Genomic DNA, 19,034 nt, shown 5'->3' on the forward strand with positions numbered 1-19,034 from the left:
GCCCTCCGCATCGATGGTAAGGCACTTTTATTATACCTACACACCAGAGGCCACAAGGTAGACCCTAACAAGATTCAGTGGGTCTCACAGAAGGTCCGATATCTGGGCTTCCTGTTAACCCCAGAGGGGAGACAAATGGACCCAGTCCGCATAAAGACTATCCAAAACTGCCCTCTGCCAAACACCAAGAAACAACTTCGAGGTTTCTTAGGATTAATTGGCTTCTGTCGCCCCTGGTTGCCGTCCTGCGGGGAGTTAAGCAAACCGCTCCACCGACTCACTGCTAACCTTGCTCCTGACCCTTTGCAGTGGTCCCCAGACACGATCCAAGCCTTTCAGTTACTCAAGGACAGTGTGGCCTCCTCCATGTCTCTCCGCCCCCCCAATTACAGCAAACCCTTTCACCTTTTTGTCCACGAAAGGGGCGGAATTGCTAGTGGCGTCCTTACCCAGCTGAGCGGGCCCCACCATTTCCCGTTTGCTTTTTACTCTCAGCAGATCGACCCTGTCGCTCAGGGAACCCCATCCTGCACCCGGACTCTGGCAGCAGCTGCCCTGCTGATCACAAAGGCAAAGAGCCTGACCCTGGGTCATTTTACCACGGTTTGGACTTCTCATGCCTTGTCAGCCCTTCTGTGTAGGGGCACAACCCAAGTCTTTTCGGCCCATCATCAGCAACAGCTAGAGGCCGAACTCTTAGAAGACACTACCCTAATTTTTGAAAGGTGTGGGCCCCTTAATCCAGCTACCTTGCTTCCTGACCTGCCAGTCCTCCAGGATCAGCACGACTGTGTGGAAGTAGTTTATAGCATCTTACAGATAAGGAACAACCTGTTTGACGTGCCACTGGACAACCCTGATTGCATCCTCTTCTCGGACGGAAGCTCCTTCTATGTTGATGGCAAGCGTTTCACTGGTTATGCAGTCACCTCTGAATGGGACATTCAAGAGGCCGCCTCACTGCCAGGCAACTGGGGAGCCCAAGCCGCCGAACTCTATGCCCTGGCCCGAGCTTGCCAGTTGGCCGCTGGTAAGACCGTTACCATTTTTACTGATAGCAAGTATGCTTTTGGAGTTGTGCATTGTCACATCCACCTCTGGAAGTTTCGAGGTTTCCGGACAGCTGCCGGTAAACCCATTCAGCACCTCCCCCTCATCCACAAGCTTTTGGACGCCCTCCAAGAACCCTCGGTCCTGGCTGTAGTTCACTGCCGGGCCCATACTAAAGATGATAGCCCCGTCACCCGTGGGAATGCCCTGGCTGACGCCTCCGCCAAGACGGCTGCTGTCTTACCCTTAGCCATGCCCACGTTGGCTATTGTAACCTCCTCCTTTACTCCACCGCACCCCGTACCAGTACCCGCTGCTGAACTACAGTCGTGGGAGAGCCTCGGAGCCACTCTGGTCAAAGGGACCTGGCTTATGCCGGATGGCTGAGCCTGCCTCCCTCGCTCCACATACCCCGTGGCAGTTCGCTGGCACCATGATAAGGGGGGTCACTACGGCACGCATGCCCTTGTGGACACCATCGCTCGCTTCTGGTATGCTCCAGGCATTCAACCCTACTGCCTGTCAATAGTGAAAGCATGCAGCACATGTCAGCGTAATGGACCTGCTCCGCCTCTTAACAAAATTAAGGGTGGAAGACCTCCGCCTGCTGCTCCATTTCAACATCTTCAAATTGACTTTGCAGATATGCCAAAGGCTTTTGGGAAAAAGCACCTCCTTGTTTTGGTTTGCCCTCTGACTTCATGGGTCGAAGCTTTTCCTCCTACTAATTGTACTGCTGCCACAGTGGCGAAGATTCTCCTTAGAGACATTGTACCCCATTTTGGCATCCCTCTTGTGCTTGACTCAGATCGCGGACCCCACTTTTCTGGTCATGTCCTTGGCCGTTTAGAACAAGGACTGGGCATTTCACACTCCTTTCATACACCCTACCATCCCCAGTCTAGCGGGAAAGTTGAGCGTATGAATAGGGAACTTAAGCTTACATTGGCTAAATACTGTCAGGAAACAGGGTTAAAGTGGCCTCAGGTACTTCCCTTGGTCCTGTTTCACCTTCGTACTCGCCCAACCCGTGTATTGGGATTATCCCCCTTTGAACTGCTCTATGGACACCCCCCTTTCAAAGGCGGGGCGCTACCACGTGCTGATGTTTCACTATTGGGAGGGGATCATATGACCGCGTGCCAGTTTCTCTCCCTACAGGCTCGCCTCCGTACCCTTTTGAAAGCCTCGCAGTTTTCCCAGACCATGCCGCTGGAAGAACAGATCCACCCGTTCCAACCAGGGGACTTCGTCTGGGCCAAAAAGTTCGTTCGTGGCGACACCCTCCAGCCGAGGTTTACTGGACCCCACCAGGTTCTTTTAACAACCCAGACTGCAGTGTTTCTGGAAGGACGCAAATCCTGGATCCACCACTCCCACGTCAAGCCAGCCGTAGTGGACCACAGTGATGGACCAGCAGCTCTTGCCACCACTGAGGACACTGCCTCTGACCAGTGGACCAGCTTACCTCTTTCAGACATCAGACTTAAATTGACTCGGAAAAAATGAGAGGACCTTTTATTCTGACAACTGTATGTTTTTTATTATGCCTTTTTAGTTTATTTTCTGCTTATGAAGATAATGCTTTTATTAGATATTCCCACGAGGTTAAAACTCGTATTTTAGGAAATAGAAGTAATTGCTGGGTATGTACTCAATTTCCAGTAAATGCAGAATAGGGACTCCCCTTCACACCCATTCCCCTGACCACTGCTAATATGACTTGGATGCCACCGGCTAGAGTAAAAGATCCAGTCCAACACAATCTTACATGGGACAAAACAGGAGTGCCAATTAACAGATATCTCAGGGTAACCAATCAGACAGGATCACTGTGTTTTGTTAAAGAAAAGGGGTCAACTTTTGTGGGAACAAGTAAATGCAACATGTATTTTAATGGCACCGCCTTTAATAAAAATCTTGGCTTCAAGCCTTGCGCATCCCACTTATCCCATATGTGGATCCCTCACCCCGATCCAACTTTTTCATGGGTGGGCAAGCCTTCAGAGTCAGCTTTTAAGAAGCCCTGCTCAGATCACGAGGGTGTCCAACTAATTGTTAAGGGATATACGATTGCCTTCTACAACTGCTCAAGCAGTACTACACTGCACTTTGAAAACACCACTACCAAATTGTGCCTCTGCAGTTCGCACAACGACCCCTCTGCGTTACCAGGGGAACAGTGGTCCAACAGGTGGTGGGTTACCTCCTACTTTGAGAAATGGAATACCCGAAACGCACTGTATGGAACATACTGGGTGTGCGGGCCTAAAGCTTATTACTTTCTCTCCCCTGATTGGGCAGGGTCATGTTATTTAGCGTAGCTAACACCGCCTTCTCGCATCTCCCTCACTCCCCCTCATTTTCCCCACGTTCGTAACATCCGTGAAACCTTCAGAGATATTAATATCCGTGATGGTTTGTCGTGGCAGCGGTGGGCTGGTCTCATTAGCTTGAGGGGTGGTGTCATCCATCTACAGGGACTACTAGAATCTTTAACCAATGAAACTGCGACCCTATTTGAGAATCAGGCCGGGGAAATGTCCCAGCTGCGCCAGTTAGCTTTGCAAAACCGAATGGCTTTAGACATAATGTTAGCAGCCCAGGGAGGAACTTGCACCCTCATAAATGAAGAATGCTGTGTTTTTGTAAATGACACCTACCCTGACACTTTTCAACGTACCAAACATCTAAGGGAAATGGCTAAGAACTACTCCTCTGGCCAGCCACCTTATGATTGGTGGGGAGCCTTATGGAATTGGCTGCCTGGATTTGGGTGGGTTAAAAAACTCTTGGTGGGTATTGTTGGGGCCATAGTAATCCTTATAATACTGTGTTGCTGTATTCAGTGTGTCCCCTCCCTCATAGACTCATGTGGGTCAGTTTATTCTTTTCCTACTTCAGCCAAAGGCCTTACTCTCTTCGAGTTGGCCCAGGCTGAAATTGCCAAGCGGCCCTTGGCTCCTTAAAATGGGGTGTAGCTTTTGGTAAATAGTTATCCCAAAGCTACAAATGGAGGAATGTTGAGTCTGAACTTTTGATGAGCTTAAACTTAACCCAGACTTGATGTCTCTGTCTGAAACTTTTAATCAAAGCTCTGACCTGCGAACTACTCATGACACCCCCCTCCCCTTAAGTAGCCATCTCCCCTTTTGTCTTTTTAAGTTTACATTTTAACCTGTTTTATCCTGTAGAATCTTGATTGATTATGCATGACCATTATGATCTGTTAATCACTTTGTTTACTTCTGTGTATAAATATTGATGCTCACCCCTAATAAACTTGCCACACTTACTCCGAAGCCTTTTAAGCTAAGGATAGTGTGAGCCCGTTGATCAACGAATTGGTGTCTGGTCTCTGACAGATTGTGAGCCCCATACCAACTCCGCACGAACTCGGGTGCTGGAGAGGTGAGTAAGGACTTGCTTTTTACCTAACACTGCTTAAATCACTGAGGCTACGTCTTCACTACCCGCCTGAATCGGCGGGTAGAAATCGATCTCTCAGGGATCGAATTATCACGTCTCGTCGGGATGCGACAATCGATCCCCGAATCAACAATTGTACTCCACCAGCGCAGGTAGGAGTAAGCGCCATCGTCGGGGGAGCCGCAAAGGTCGATTTGCCGCCGTCCTCACAGCGGGGTAAGTCGGCTCGGATACGGCGAATCTTAAATCGATCCCCCCCGTAGTGAAGACGTAGCCTGAGACTTGCACTGTTTCAGCATTGTAACTTCTGTTCACTGTTTGCCATTCACTACACTTGTCTACTTCTGTTCACTGTTTGCCATATTGTAATTCAAACTCCATTTTACAATGCTCACTCCATTTTGTAAAAGCTTGCTGACACCTTCATTTTTGCAAAACCCTGCTATAATCTTATTAGTTTAGGTTAGTTGTGTGAATGAGGTATGTATGGATGATGGAATCAACCTCCAGCCCCAGCCTGTCCTGATGAAATAGAGTGCAAACACCAACGGCTGAAGATGCAGACAACAGCCCTAACAAAGTAAAAAGATTCCACCCTAAAAAGAGAAGTACAAAGGTACAATAGAAGGAAGATCAAAGCCAGGTCCCAGGCTGAAAGTCAAGTCTGCAATTGACGGGTGATCAATCACACCGAACCCAGAGGCAGCGTGTCAAAGCAAGACCTATAGACTTTGGATTCAAACTAAAGCCTACAAAAAGGATGGGTGAGTTGGAAGACTTTGTAGGGTCACGTTCTGCTGCCAATATGGGAGGGCAGACCCAGCCCTTCCTTGTGCCCGGGCTTTCCTGGCCAGTTAGCCGCCACAAGCTACGAACCCAAGCTGTGAAATCAAGCCACGGACTCAAGCTACGTTCAGGACTGGTAACTATACAGCAGCTGCAGAACATCTAATGCATGTGTGTGTGTGTGTGTGTGGATGTGGATGTGTGTGTGTGTATAGGTATTAGGTATTAGATATTGGTCAAAAATCAAATTGTGTTATCATAATACATGTGGCATCTCTGCCTTGCCCCCTGAAATTATCCCGTGTAGTTTTGTCTGCATAACACCCCTCCCCCCTGCTGAAACCCTGGCACCCTCCTCCCCAGGCTAAAGCCTCCATCCCTGGCGCCCGCTGTGGGGCTGAAGGCAGGAGCCGTGGGGAAGACCTGGTGCCCCTTCTCCCCACCTGGGCTGAATCCCCATCCCCAGTGCTGCCCCCACCGCGCTGAAGCCCCAGCAGCCCCTCCCACTCACTGAAGCCTGGATCCCAGAGCTGAAGGCAGGAGCCGTGGGGCTGAAACCCCAATCCCTGCCCCCCCCCCCCAAGCCATGAGTGGTGGGACTGAAGCCGAGAGCCAGGGCTGAATCCTGGATTCCCGGTGCTCCCCTTGTGGGAGAAGCCTCCTGAGCCCATGGGCAGAGTTGGGAGGGTACAGGGGGTGTTGTCCGCCCAAACTGCAGAGCAAGTGCAGAGCAATCCAGGGAGCAGCTCCACACCACCCACAGCTCCTTCTCTTCCCCACGCGAAGTAGGAGGCAGGAAGTTGGATCCGGGCTGTTTGTTCAGGCAGCTGCTGCTCTGGCTGGTGCCATGGAGCTGGCAGCCATGTTGTTCTCTCCTCGCCTGCTGGTGCAGGGGGTTGAAGCTGCTCGCAGCTCCCAGCCCACTTTGCTTACGCAGCTGGTAAGAGCTGCAGGGGTGGGGGACCTGGCTCCATGGCTGGCAGAGCCCAGAGGGAACAGGGATGGCAGGGGAGTCCTCCTGGCACACAGCCCCTAGGTACCCCTCTCCCTGCACCCTGAGCTACCCCCTGCCTGCACACAGGGCCGGTGCAACCACTAAGGCAGACTAGGCAGCCGCCTAGGGCGCCAAGATTTGGGGGCGCCACCGCCAATCAAGACGCTGGCTGCAGATCGCAGATTGTAGGGAGGGAAGAGGTATATGATAAGAACCACGCTCCCAATGAATTGCTCTCCTGCTTTTAGAAAGTCAGTGAAGTCCTTTGATTTGATTGCTGTGTTGATAGGTACATTTACACAGTAATAGCTCCTTTGTCTTGTAGATTGCACAGCAGCAGCCAGAAGGAGAGTGGAGCAGCTTGCGGCGGGAAGTGTAAGACCCCCCGCTGGGGCTGAGCTGTGTGCTGTCAGTGTGGTGCAGCCGGGGCCGGCTTGCATGGCATGCTCGGAGAGCAGGCTGCAGGATTTGCAGGCAGAGGAGGCTCTGCTGCTGCTCCCTGGGGGGAGAAGGGAGGGACGCCGCGGCTGGCAGCCGTGCGGGCTAGCTTGCGTGGAGGGGCGGCTAAGCCGCATTAACCCACCTCCCGTCCCTGCGCCCCAGCTTTCTACCCTCCTGGCCCTCCTTTGGTATGAGGGCAGCGCATTCTCTGCCTCACAGTCCTGCCTGCCCCACGCTCCTCTGCTGGAGCGAGAGCCCAGCATTCAACTCCTCAGCCCGGGCACAGGACGGACTCGTGAAGGCAAAGCAGGCGACATGCTCCCATTGCCCTGTTGCAACTGCACTTGGCCCGCTGCTGCATGCCAGGGACTGAAGAGGGAGCGGGCATTTCATCTTGTGGTTCTTTGAATCCTACCCCGCCCACCGCCCCCCGGCCAAACCCAGATTGCGCCCTCTCCCCCCTCCACACCCAAACCTGATCTGCTTCCCTTCCCCTCCCCAGCCAAACCCGAACCCCGACTGGCGGTCTGCTTCCCCTCCCCATCAAACCCAATTCCTTCTCTGACCGTACCCAGTCTGCTTCCCTTCCCCACCTAACACAATTACCCCACTGACTTAACCAGGTCTGCTTCCCTTCCGCTCCCCAGCCAAACCCAAACCCCCACTGACCCGAACCCAGTCTGCTCCCCCTCCCTATCAAACCCAATTCCTTCTCTGACCAAACTCAGTCTGCTTCCCTTCCCCACCTAACCCTATACCCCACTGACTTAACCAGGTCTGCTTCCCTTCCGCTCCCCAGCCAAACCCAACCCCCCACTGACCCGAACCCAGTCTGCTTCCCTTCCCCACCGAACCCAATCCCCCAGTATGACGGAGTATCCGCCATTCTAATTTTATAGAAACAACAAGGAGTCCGGTGGCACCTTAAAGACTAACAGATTTATTTGGGCATAAACTTTCCTGGGTAAAAAACCTCACTTCTTCAGATGCATGGAGTGAAAGTTACAGATGCAGGCATTATATAATGACACATGAAGAGAAGGGAGCTACCTCACAAGTGGAGAACCAGTGTTGACAGGGCCAATTCAATCAGGGCGGATGTAGTCCACTCCCAATAATAGATGAGGAGGTGTCAATTCCAGGAAAGGCAAAGCTGCTTCTGTAATGAGCCAGCCACTCTCAGTCCCTATTCAAGCCCAAATTAATGGTATTAAATTTGCAAATGAATTTTAGTTCTGCTGTTTCTCTTTGAAGTCTGTTTCTGAAGTTTTTTTGTTCAATGATAGTGACTTTTAAATCTGTAATAGAATGACCAGGGAGATTGAAGTGTTCACTTACTGGCTTTTGTATGTTACCATTCCTGATGTCTGATTTGTGTCCATTTATTCTTTTACATAGGGACTGTCCGGTTTGGCCAATGTACCTGGCAGAGGAGCATAGCTGGCACATGATGGCATATACAACATTAGTAGACGTGCAGATGAATGAGCCCTTGATGGTGTGGCTGATGTGGTTGGGTCCTCTGATGGTGTCGCCAGACTAGATCTGGGGACAGAGTAGGCAACGAGCTTTGCTACATGGATTGGTTCCTGGGTTAGTGTTTCTGTGGTGTGGTGTGTAGTTGCTGGCGGCTTCCTTGTTTTTGTGGATACAGACTAACACGGCTACCCCCTGATACTCGACACCATGCAAGGTTCTAATTTTATAAATTTTATTAATAACAATAATTGGATATTATAAAGGTAGAATAAAATGTAGCAGATTTTGATATGAAAGAATGAAGGACAGAAGTGACAGTGTATTGTGTATAATGTATGTAATTTATTTTAAGATCCTGTATAGGCTGGTTCCCCACTTTGTACTTTAGGGTACAGATGTGGGGGCCTGCATAAAAACTTCTAAGCTTAACTACCAGCTTAGATCTGGTCCGCTGCCACCATTCTCGATGCTAGTCCCTTCCCTGGGTAGCCTTGAGAGACTCTTCACCAATTCCCTGGTGAATACAGATCCAAACCCCTTGGATCTTAAAACAAGGAGAAATTAACCTTCCCCCTTCCTCTCTCCCACCAACTCCTGGTGGATCAAGATCCAAACCCCTTGGATCTAAAAAACAGGAAAAATCAATCAGGTTCTTAAAAAGAAGGCTTTTAATTAAAGAAAAAGGTAAAAATCATCTCTGTAAAATCAGGATGGAAAATAACTTTACAGGGTAATCAAACTTAAATAGCTCAGAGGACCCCACTCTAGCCTTAGGTTCAAAGTTACAACAACAGAGCTAAACACTCTAGCAAAAGGTACATTTACAAGTTGAGAAAACAAAGATAAACTAACACGCCTTGCCTGGCTGTTTACTTACAAGTTTGAATAGGAGAGACTTGTTCAGAAAGATTTGGAGAACCTGGATTGATGTCTGGTCCCTCTTAGTCCCAAGAGCGAACCCCCTCTAACAAAGAGCACAAACAAAAGCTTCCCCCCCCAGGATTTGAAAGTATCTTGTCCCCTTATTGGTCCTTTGGGTCAGGTGTCAGCCAGGTTACCTGAGCTTCTTAACCCTTTACAGGTAAAAGGATTTTGGAGTCTCTGGCCAGGAGGGATTTTTAGTACTGTACGCAGGAGAGCTGTTACCCTTCCCTTTATAGTTATGACACGCCCCCCAAATCACAGATAGTGTTGGACAGCTGGTTCCACACTAGCTGTGATTTCTTCCTGGAGCTCTAGGAGAAAACAGAGTTAATAAGACACATGCACCTTTAGACATACTACTGATTATATAAAAACTAACAATATGTCCCACATTCCAAGAACAATTTTTAACCAGTTGATTCGGGGAAACTTTCCCGAGAGAGGGCATCAGCCACTTTGTTAGAAGCTCCTGAAATGTGTTGTATTTCAAAATCAAAATCTTGGAGAGCTAAACTCCACCGAAGAAGTTTTTTGTTATTTCCCTTGGTGGTATGAAGCCACTGTAGCGCCGCATGGTCTGTTTGTAGTTGGAAACGCCGTCCCCAAACATAGGGGCGTAGCTTTTCCAGCGCGTATACAATGGCGTAGCATTCCTTTTCGCTGATTGACCAGTGGCTTTCCCTCTCAGACAGTTTCTTGCTGAGAAACACGACAGGATGCAATTCTTGATCCGGTCCTTCCTGCATTAAAACTGCTCCCACGCCCCGCTCAGACGCATCTGTGGTTAGTAGGAACGGTTTGTGAAACTCTGGGGCCCTTAGCACAGGGTCAGACATGAGTGTCGCCTTAAGCTGGTTAAAGGCCTTTTGACACTCATCAGTCCACTGAACTGCATTTGGCTGTTTCTTTCTGGTTAGGTCTGTCAGCGGGGCGGCGATTTGGCTGTAGTGTGGTACAAATCGCCTATAGTATCCGGCCAAGCCTAAGAAGGATTGGACCTGTTTCTTTGACTTTGGAACCGGCCACTTTTGGATAGCATCCACTTTGGCCTGTAGGGGATTTATAGTTCCTTGACCCACCTGGTGCCCCAGGTAAGTTACTCTGTTTTGGCCTATTTGACACTTTTTAGCCTTAACGGTTAGTCCTGCCTGCCTGATGCGCTCGAAGACTTTTTCCAGGTGCTCCAGGTGTTCTGCCCATGAATCAGAAAAAACGGCCACATCATCGAGGTAGGCAACTGCAGATTCTCCCAATCCCGCTAGGAGACCATCTACTAGTCTTTGGAAGGTGGCGGGTGCATTTCTCAGCCCGAAAGGGAGTACATTGAATTCATACACCCCTTCCTGGGTGACGAATGCTGACCTTTCCTTGGCGGGCTGATCTAGTGGTACTTGCCAGTACCCCTTGGTTAAGTCTAAAGTAGAGATGAATTGGGCATGTCCCAATTTCTCCAATAGCTCATCTGTGCGTGGCGTTGGATAGTTGTCAGGACGAGTTACAGCATTTAGCTTATGGTAGTCCACGCAAAAGCGTATTTCCCCATCTGGTTTGGGAACTAGAACCACTGGAGATGCCCATGCACTGTTAGAGGGGCAGATTATACCCATCTGTAGCATGTCCTGGATCTCCCTTTGTATAGCAGCTTGGGCATGAGGTGACTCCCGGTAGGGTGGGGTTCTAATTGGGTGAGCATTACCTGTGTCAATGGAGTGGTATGCCCGTTCGGTCCGTCCTGGAGTGGCGGAGAACATTGGTGCAAAGCTTGTGCACAGCTCCTTGATCTGCTGTCGCTGCAGACGTCCAAGGGTCGCGGAGAGGTTTCCGCGCCACCATTACTTTTTCCTTCATAGTAGACACCTTCAGGCCACTCCGCGTCATCTGGTTCCTGGGCTGTAAACTGGGAAACCTTTAATTCTCTGGAATAAAAGGGCTTAAGAGAATTAACATGGTGTACCTTAGGCTTTATGTTGGAGGTGGGGGAGGCTATGAGATAGTTAACAGCTCCTAGGCGCTCCTGGACCGTGAATGGTCCTTCCCACGACGCTTCCATTTTATGGGCCTGGAGCGCCTTTAAGACCATGACTTGGTCTCCTACTTTGAAGGACCGTTCTCTGGAATGCTGATCATACAAGGCCTTTTGCTCTTCCTGAGCATCCTTTAGGTTTTCTTTAGCAAGGGCTAAAGAGTGTCGGAGGGTGCTTTGTAGGTTGCTTACAAAGTCTAGAATGTTAGTTCCTGGAGAAGGCGAAAACCCCTCCCATTGTTGCTTCACCAACTGTAATGGCCCCTTAACCTCGCGGCCATACACAAGTTCAAATGGTGAAAACCCTAAACTGGGATGTGGTACAGCCCTGTAGGCAAAAAGCAACTGCTGCAACACTAGGTCCCAATCATTGGAGTGTTCATTTACGAATTTACGTATCATGGCCCCCAAAGTTCCATTAAACCTCTCCACCAGGCCATTGGTTTGATGGTGGTAAGGGGTGGCAACCAAGTGATTCACCCCATGAGCTTCCCACAGGTTTTCCATGGCCCTTGCCAGGAAATTAGTTCCCAAATCTGTAAGGATGTCGGAGGGCCAACCTACCCTGGCAAAAATGTCTGCTAATGCCTGGCACACACTTTTAGCCCTGGTGTTGCTTAAGGGTACTGCTTCCGGCCACCGGGTAGAAAAATCCACAGCTACTCGCTGAAATGGGACCTCAATTATGGGTAGTGGCTGGAGAGGGGCTTTAACCTGGTCTTGGGGCTTTCCCACTCGTTGGCACACGTCACAAGACTGGACATAATTAGCAACGTCCTTGCCCATTCCCTCTCAGTGGAAGGACTTCCCCAACCGGTCTTTGGTTCTGTTCACCCCAGAATGGCCACTGGGATGATCATGGGCTAAGCTCAAGACTTTACCCGGTACTTAGTGGGAACTACCAACTGTCTTTGAGGATGCCAGTCTTTCTGGTGCCCACCAGAAAGAGTCTCCTTGTATAAAAGTCCTTGTTCTACAACAAACCGGGATCGGTTAGAAGAGCTGAGAGGCGGTGGGGTGCTCCGTGCCACCGCCCAAGCTTTCTGAAGGCTGTCATCTGCTTCCTGCTCGGCCTGGAACTGTTCCCTTGATGCTGGAGACATCAGTTCCTCCTTGGACTGTGGACTTGGGCTTGGTCCCTCTGGAAGCGATGTAGGTGCTGGGGCTGTTTCCATTGACTGTGAACCACCATCCGCTGGTGCACTATGTGGTATTTCAGGTTCTGGCTGAGCCTCTTGGGTAGGGTTATCTGCTGCTTCTGCCAGTTCAGGCTTGCTGGTGCCCTCTGGCGTTGGAGTTGTAGACGGGTTTGCAACTGCTGTACTCAGTGCTGGCAATGGTTCTGGAGCTGGTTTTGTTGCCAGTTCCGGTTCTGGGACTGGCTTTGGCTGGGTCTCTGGGACTGGATCCACTACGGCTGTTTCAGTCATTGGCAGCGGATCCGGTTCCACCACCTTTGTCTGGGTCTCTGGTAACACAGACGGGGCCTTGGTGGACGGCTCAGGAACAGGGAGGGGTGTGCAAACTTGCTTAGCCTGGCTGCGGGTGACTATTCCCACCTGCTTGGCTAGCTTCACATGGTTAGCCAAGTCTTCCCCCAGCAGCATGGGGATGGGATAATTGTCATAGACTGCAAAAGTTCACATTCGTGACCAGCCCTTGTACTGGACATGTAACTTGGCTGTAGGCAAGGTTACAGAGTGTGATATGAAGGGTTGAATTGTCACCGGAGCCTCCGGGTTGATGAGTTTGGGGTCCAGTAAGGATTGGTGGATAGTCGACACTTGTGCCCCAGTGTCCCTCCATGCGATAACCTTCTTTCCGCCCACTCTCAAGGTTTCCCTTCGCTCCGAGGGTATGAGAGAGGCATCTGGGCCGGGGGATCTTTGGGGTAATTGTGGTGTAAGGAACTGTAATCGGTTGGGGTTCTTGGGGCAGTGGGCCTTTATATGTCCCAGTTCATTACATTTAAAACATCGCCCTGCTAAGGTATCACCGGGGCGGTGTTGGTTGGTGGAGACTGGTGTGGTGGGGTGAGAAGGCGTCTGGGGTTTCCCTTGGGATGTGGTTGGGGCCTTGGGTTGTCCCCGGTGGTAAGGTTTGGTTTCGGGTTGCCCCTTCTAATATTCGCTCCAACTGCTACTAGTTTTTTTCTTTTCTGCCACCTCCACCCATTTGGCTCCAATCTCCCCCGCCTCGATTACAGTTTTGGGCTTCCCATCTAGGATGTACCTTTCTATTTCCTCAGGAACACCCTCTAAAAACTGTTCCATTTGCATTAGGAAGGGCAACTCTTCTGTAGATTTAACATTTGCTCCTGATATCCAGGCATCCCAATTTTTCCCAATGTGGTAGGCATGTCGGGTAAATGACACGTCTGGTTTCCACCTTAGGGCTCTGAACCGCCGACGGCCATGCTCAGGTGTTAGCCCCATTCTGATTCTGGCCTTGTTTTTAAAAAGTTCATAACTGTTCATGTGTTCCTTAGGCATTTCAGCCGCTACCTCTGCTAAGGGGCCACTGAGCTGCGGTCTCAGCTCTACCATGTACTGGTCTGTAACGATGCTGTACCCAAGGCAGGCCCTTTCAAAATTTTCTAAGAAGGCCTCAGCATCCTCGCCTGCCTTGTAGGTGGGGAATTTTCTAGGATGGGAAGTGGTACCTGGAGAGGGGTTGCTAGGATTGGCTGGCGTATCCGGCCTAGCCCTTGCTACATCCAGTTCATGCTTCCTCTCTTTTTCTCTCTCCTCCATCTCTTTTTCTTTCAGCTCCGTCTCTTTTTCTTTCAGCTCCATAGCTCTCTTGTGGGCCTCCTCTTTGGCTTTCTCTTCTCTTTCTCTCTCCTCCATCTCTTTTTTTTTCAGCTCCATCTCTTTTTCTTTCAGCTCCATAGCTCTCTTGTGGGCCTCCTCTTCGAGTTTTTAATTTGAAGTAGTCTCTGATGTTGTCTTTCATTTTCTTCTGCTTCTAGTCTGGCCAGTTCTAGCTTGTTAGCTGCTCCACTGGTAGTCATTTTCCTGCTTTCTTGTGCTGGGCCACACACCCCTGCAATTCACTGAACTGGGATGCACTCAGTTCAGGGTTGCTAAGGTAACAGAGACTTTCTAACTAGCTATCCCCGAGAGGTAGAAAGAAAAAAAACAATTCAGCTTGTAAATTCCTTTCACCAAGTGTTTGCTCACTGATTGAACCCTTCTCTTAACAAAGACCCTTGTTAAAAAAAACTTAACACCTCTGCCTTCAGGCAAGGAGAGATAAGATATGCATCTACCTTCAGCTCTGCTTTCCAAGCAGCTAGAAAGGAGAAAAAAAATCTTACTGGCTTTGGGTTTAAAAAGATCCTACGCGCTGCCAACCATGTCAAGGCTGGTTCCCCACTTTGTACTTTAGGGTACAGATGTGGGGGCCTGCATAAAAACTTCTAAGCTTAACTACCAGCTTAGATCTGGTCCGCTGCCACCATTCTCGATGCTAGTCCCTTCCCTGGGTAGCCTTGAGAAACTCTTCACCAGTTCCCTGGTGAAATACAGATCCAAACCCCTTGGATCTTAAAACAAGGAGAAATTAACCTTCCCCCTTCCTCTCTCCCACCAACTCCTGGTGGATCAAGATCCAAACCCCTTGGATCTAAAAAACAGGAAAATCAATCAGGTTCTTAAAAAGAAGGCTTTTAATTAAAGAAAAAGGTAAAAATCATCTCTGTAAAATCAGGATGGAAAATAACTTTACAGGGTAATCAAACTTAAATAGCTCAGAGGACCCCCCTCTAGCCTTAGGTTCAAAGTTACAACAACAGAGCTAAACACTCTAGCAAAAGGTACATTTACAAGTTGAGAAAACAAAGATATACTAACATGCCTTGCCTGGCTGTTTACTTACAAGTTTGAAAAGGAGAGACTTGTTCAGAAAGATTTGGAGAACCTGGATTGATGTCTGGTCCCTCTTAGTCCCAAGCGCGAACCCCCTCTAACAAAGAGCACAAACAAAAGCTTCCCCCCCCAGGATTTGAAAGTATCTTGTCCCCTTATTGGTCCTTTGGGTCAGGTGTCAGCCAGGTTACCTGAGCTTCTTAACCCTTTACTGGTAAAAGGATTTTGGAGTCTCGGGCCAGGAGGGATTTTTAGTACTGTACACAGGACAGCTGTTACCCTTCCCTTTATAGTTATGACACGCCCCCCAAATCACAGATAGTGTTGGACAGCTGGTTCCACACTAGCTGTGATTTCTTCCTGGAGCTCTAGGAGAAAACAGAGTTAATAAGACACATGCACCTTTAGACATACTACTGATTATATAAAAACTAACAATATGTCCCACATTCCAAGAACAATTTTTAACCAGTTGATTCGGGGAAACTTTCCCGAGAGAGGGCATCAGCCACTTTGTTAGAAGCTCCTGAAATGTGTTGTATTTCAAAATATTTTTATGAAATATGTAGACTAAATAATTAAATTAATAAATTTTCTAGCCAAACGTGTATTAATTATAATGAACAATGCCATATTATGCAGTATTCATTTTTGAAAGTTTATAATAAGCGATGCTCCGGGGGGAGGGGAGTGGGTGGGGGGGCAGAAGGTGGAAGTTTAACCTAGGGCACAAAATGTCCTTGCACTGGCTGTTAATACTTGTATGAAGCATGCAAATGTTATTTACCCCAGATTTAGAGGGAAACTGAGGCACTCAGACAGAAGTGGACTTACTAAAGCTCACATAATGAGTCAGTGGCACAGCTGGGAATAGAACCTAGGAATCCATGAAGCCCTGGGTGTTAGCCCCAAGATCCTTCTTCCCACCCTCTGTAATGGGAAGTCTCATGTCTTGTCAATGCATGAAACTGGCACCACTGTGGAAACAAAACATAATCAGGGGCTGGAGTCTGTCTGGATTAGGATGCAGCGGTAGTTACACTATAATTGTGTTAAAGTCGTTGTGTTAAAGTCATTTGTGTTTTGACAGCAGAAAAAACGGTTACTATCTTGTAGTTCTGAGTGAGTTTTAATAAAACAAAACCGGGGTTATAATCTTTAGTCAGTGATGGACTGTTTGGTGTACTGATTATACAATTTGTAGTTCTGGAAATTTATGATAAGCTGTTGAAATATAGGTGTGTTGGTGATTTTTTTTCCCCTGCGGAATGTCTCACTTTTCTATATACTCCTCTAGTGGAAAATTCCAGCCAGAGATATGGTCCACAGCTGTATATACCATTGCTTCTATAATAACAATTCCAAGAGTACCAGTTTTAGGTCAACGCATGGCATATTTGTTTTTCAAAATCACTTTTAAAATGATAATGTTACATTTTTGTGCCAGTCTGAAGCTGCCAAATTTTAATATGATGACAAAAAAAGTAGCATGGCAAAATGAGAGACAGTGAAGACCCAGGTCTCTAACTCAAACTTGGTTAGTCACTCTGAAAGGTGGGGCAGTGTGTCATACTAGTCATTCAGAGTAGAGTTTGTTATTTTAATCTATTTCTAACCACTACAAGACACACTACCCTCCCAGAGCTAGGGGTAGAAGCCACGATTCCTAATCGCCAATCTTCTACTGCTGACAAGTGAATAATTGTGTAACCCATTGAGAAGGAATTTCTTATCTCCTCCACCAACTGGCCTGGATTAAAAAAGACCTAAATTGGGCATCTGACACTTAAATGTTCACATCTTGCTGCTTATTTACATGGGGGATGACTGATTTTATGTTCAGGGTTTGTACAATCATCACACAATTGGGCCCTGGCCCGTGACTTGAGGTTTAGATGTTACTACAATGCAAATAATAAGAGCAGTCTGGCTTTATGGGAATCGTGCACTGAAGAGCCCATTTTACAACAGGTTTTGTACTTAAACTATGATAATCCGTAAATTATGGTGTGAATCACCAAAATACTGCACCTGGATTACTTTGCTGGCTGGATCTGTGTATGGGGCACATTCACAGACAGTCCCTAAAGCAGAGGTGGGCAAACTATGGCCTGTGGGCCACATCTGGGCCACGGGACCCTCTTGCCTAGCCCCTGAGCTCCTAGCCCTCGGCCCCTCCCCCGCAGTCCTCCTCCCCCACAGCCTCAGCTCTCTCCGCCGCCAGTGCAACACTCTGGATGGCAGTGCTGTGAGCTCCTGGGGCAGCGCAGCTGCAGAGCCTGGCCTGACCCGGTCTCTGTGCTGTGTGGTGGCGGCGGCAGCGGCGTGGCCCAGCTCCAGGCAAGCAGAACAGCTGTAGCGCCACCAGCCACGGTGCTCCAGGCAGCGCGGTAAGGGGGCACTGGGGGGGGGGGGGGTTGGATAGAAGGCAGGGTGGTGGTCAGTGGATGGGGGGAACACGGAGTTAAATGGGGGCAGGGGTCCCAGAGGGGAAGTCAGTAAGGAGGAGGGGTTGCCAGGGATTCCATGGGTAGTCAGGGGACAGGGAGAAAGGGTGGTTGGATGGGACAGGAGTCCCAGGGGGCTGTCAGGAACGTGAGGAGGGGTTGGATGGTGCAGCGGGGGGCAGTCAGGAGCGGGGGTCCAGAGGTGGTCAGGGGACAGGGAGCGGGGTGTGTATGGATGGGGCCAGGGTCCCGGGGGGGCAGATTGGAGGTGGGGGCCAGGCCATGACCCCCTCCCCTAACCAGCCCTTCATACAATTTCTGAAACCCGATGCGGTCCTCAGGCCAAAAAGTTTGCCCACCCCTGCCCTAAAGGGTGTTGCTGCTGCCAGAGGGGACGGCCCCCTCCACTAAGGAAGTATCCCTGAGAGGACATGCAGGGGGCTGGGTGCTTCCTTTGCTGCCTGGGGAAAGTGAAAGTGTTTTTGGAGTCAGCAGCAGGAGGGGAGCTGCCTCTGCCCCCCGCCCCAGTAACAAACACTTGTGCAGCTGTTACCGAGCTCATAGCTGCATCATCATTCCAGGCACTCTGCCTGCTTGGGCCACCACCAAGCAGGAGACCCACAGTCCTGCAACACTGGGACAGCAGCCCTGGGATCTGACACTAGCAGGGAAAGGAAAATGGCGGATGACAGCAGGGAAGAGGGAGACGTGCAGCAGGGAACCCCAGGAGTGGGAAGACCAAAATGCCCAGATTTTGTCTAAAAGATTTCCCGGGGCTGAAGTTGATTGGCGCACCTGAACAGAGCTAAAGCAAATTAAATCCACTTTAATTCTGAATAAAAGCACCACACAGGGATTTAATGTGCAAAAATAACAGGAGTACTTGTGGCACCTTAGAGACTAACAAATTTATTAGAGCATAAGCTTTCGTGGGCTACAACCCACTTCTTCGGATGCATATAGAGTGAACCATATATTGAGGAGATATATATACCTGAAACCTGGATTTAATGTGGTTTACTTTAATCCCCAGAGCTTCCCAGTTTCTGATCAGGGTTGGCTGAAAATTTTACATCAAGACCTTTTTTTGATAGAAGACTAGATTTTGACTAAACAATTCTTTGTGTGTGTCTCAGTGTGAATTGTCTGTTTTCCTTGGACATTTTAAAGCATTCATTGCAAAATTAGCCCCACTCCCCAATATTTCATTGTTTTGAAGTTTTCAGCTAAAACGTTTCCCCCCACTTTTCAGGTTTTCAGTTTTTTAATGAAAAGTTTAAATTTTCTTGTTGAAAGTTTGAATGAAAATTCATCTCATTTTTTCATAGGGAAAAAAACATTTTCCACTTGCCCCAGAGTGCACCATGTTTAAGTCCTCATTGGTGGAATCTGCCAATCCTTCATCCTGCCCTTTGTCCTGCATGAGGCCCCTGCAACCTCTTAGGGGTTAAAAGGTATTGGCCAGGCGGCTGGGAGAGCTTCCCCCTCTGGTTGGGAGGATGCTGTGATTCCCAGTGACACCTGGGCGCAGCCTTGAATTGCTGTTCTGGAGTCAAATGTGAAACGGGGCAGGTGTACATGGGCCTGGCGAG

The sequence above is a fragment of the Emys orbicularis genome, chromosome 21 (genome assembly GCF_028017835.1).
Source record: "Emys orbicularis isolate rEmyOrb1 chromosome 21, rEmyOrb1.hap1, whole genome shotgun sequence".
NCBI classification, from domain to species: Eukaryota; Metazoa; Chordata; order Testudines; family Emydidae; genus Emys; species Emys orbicularis.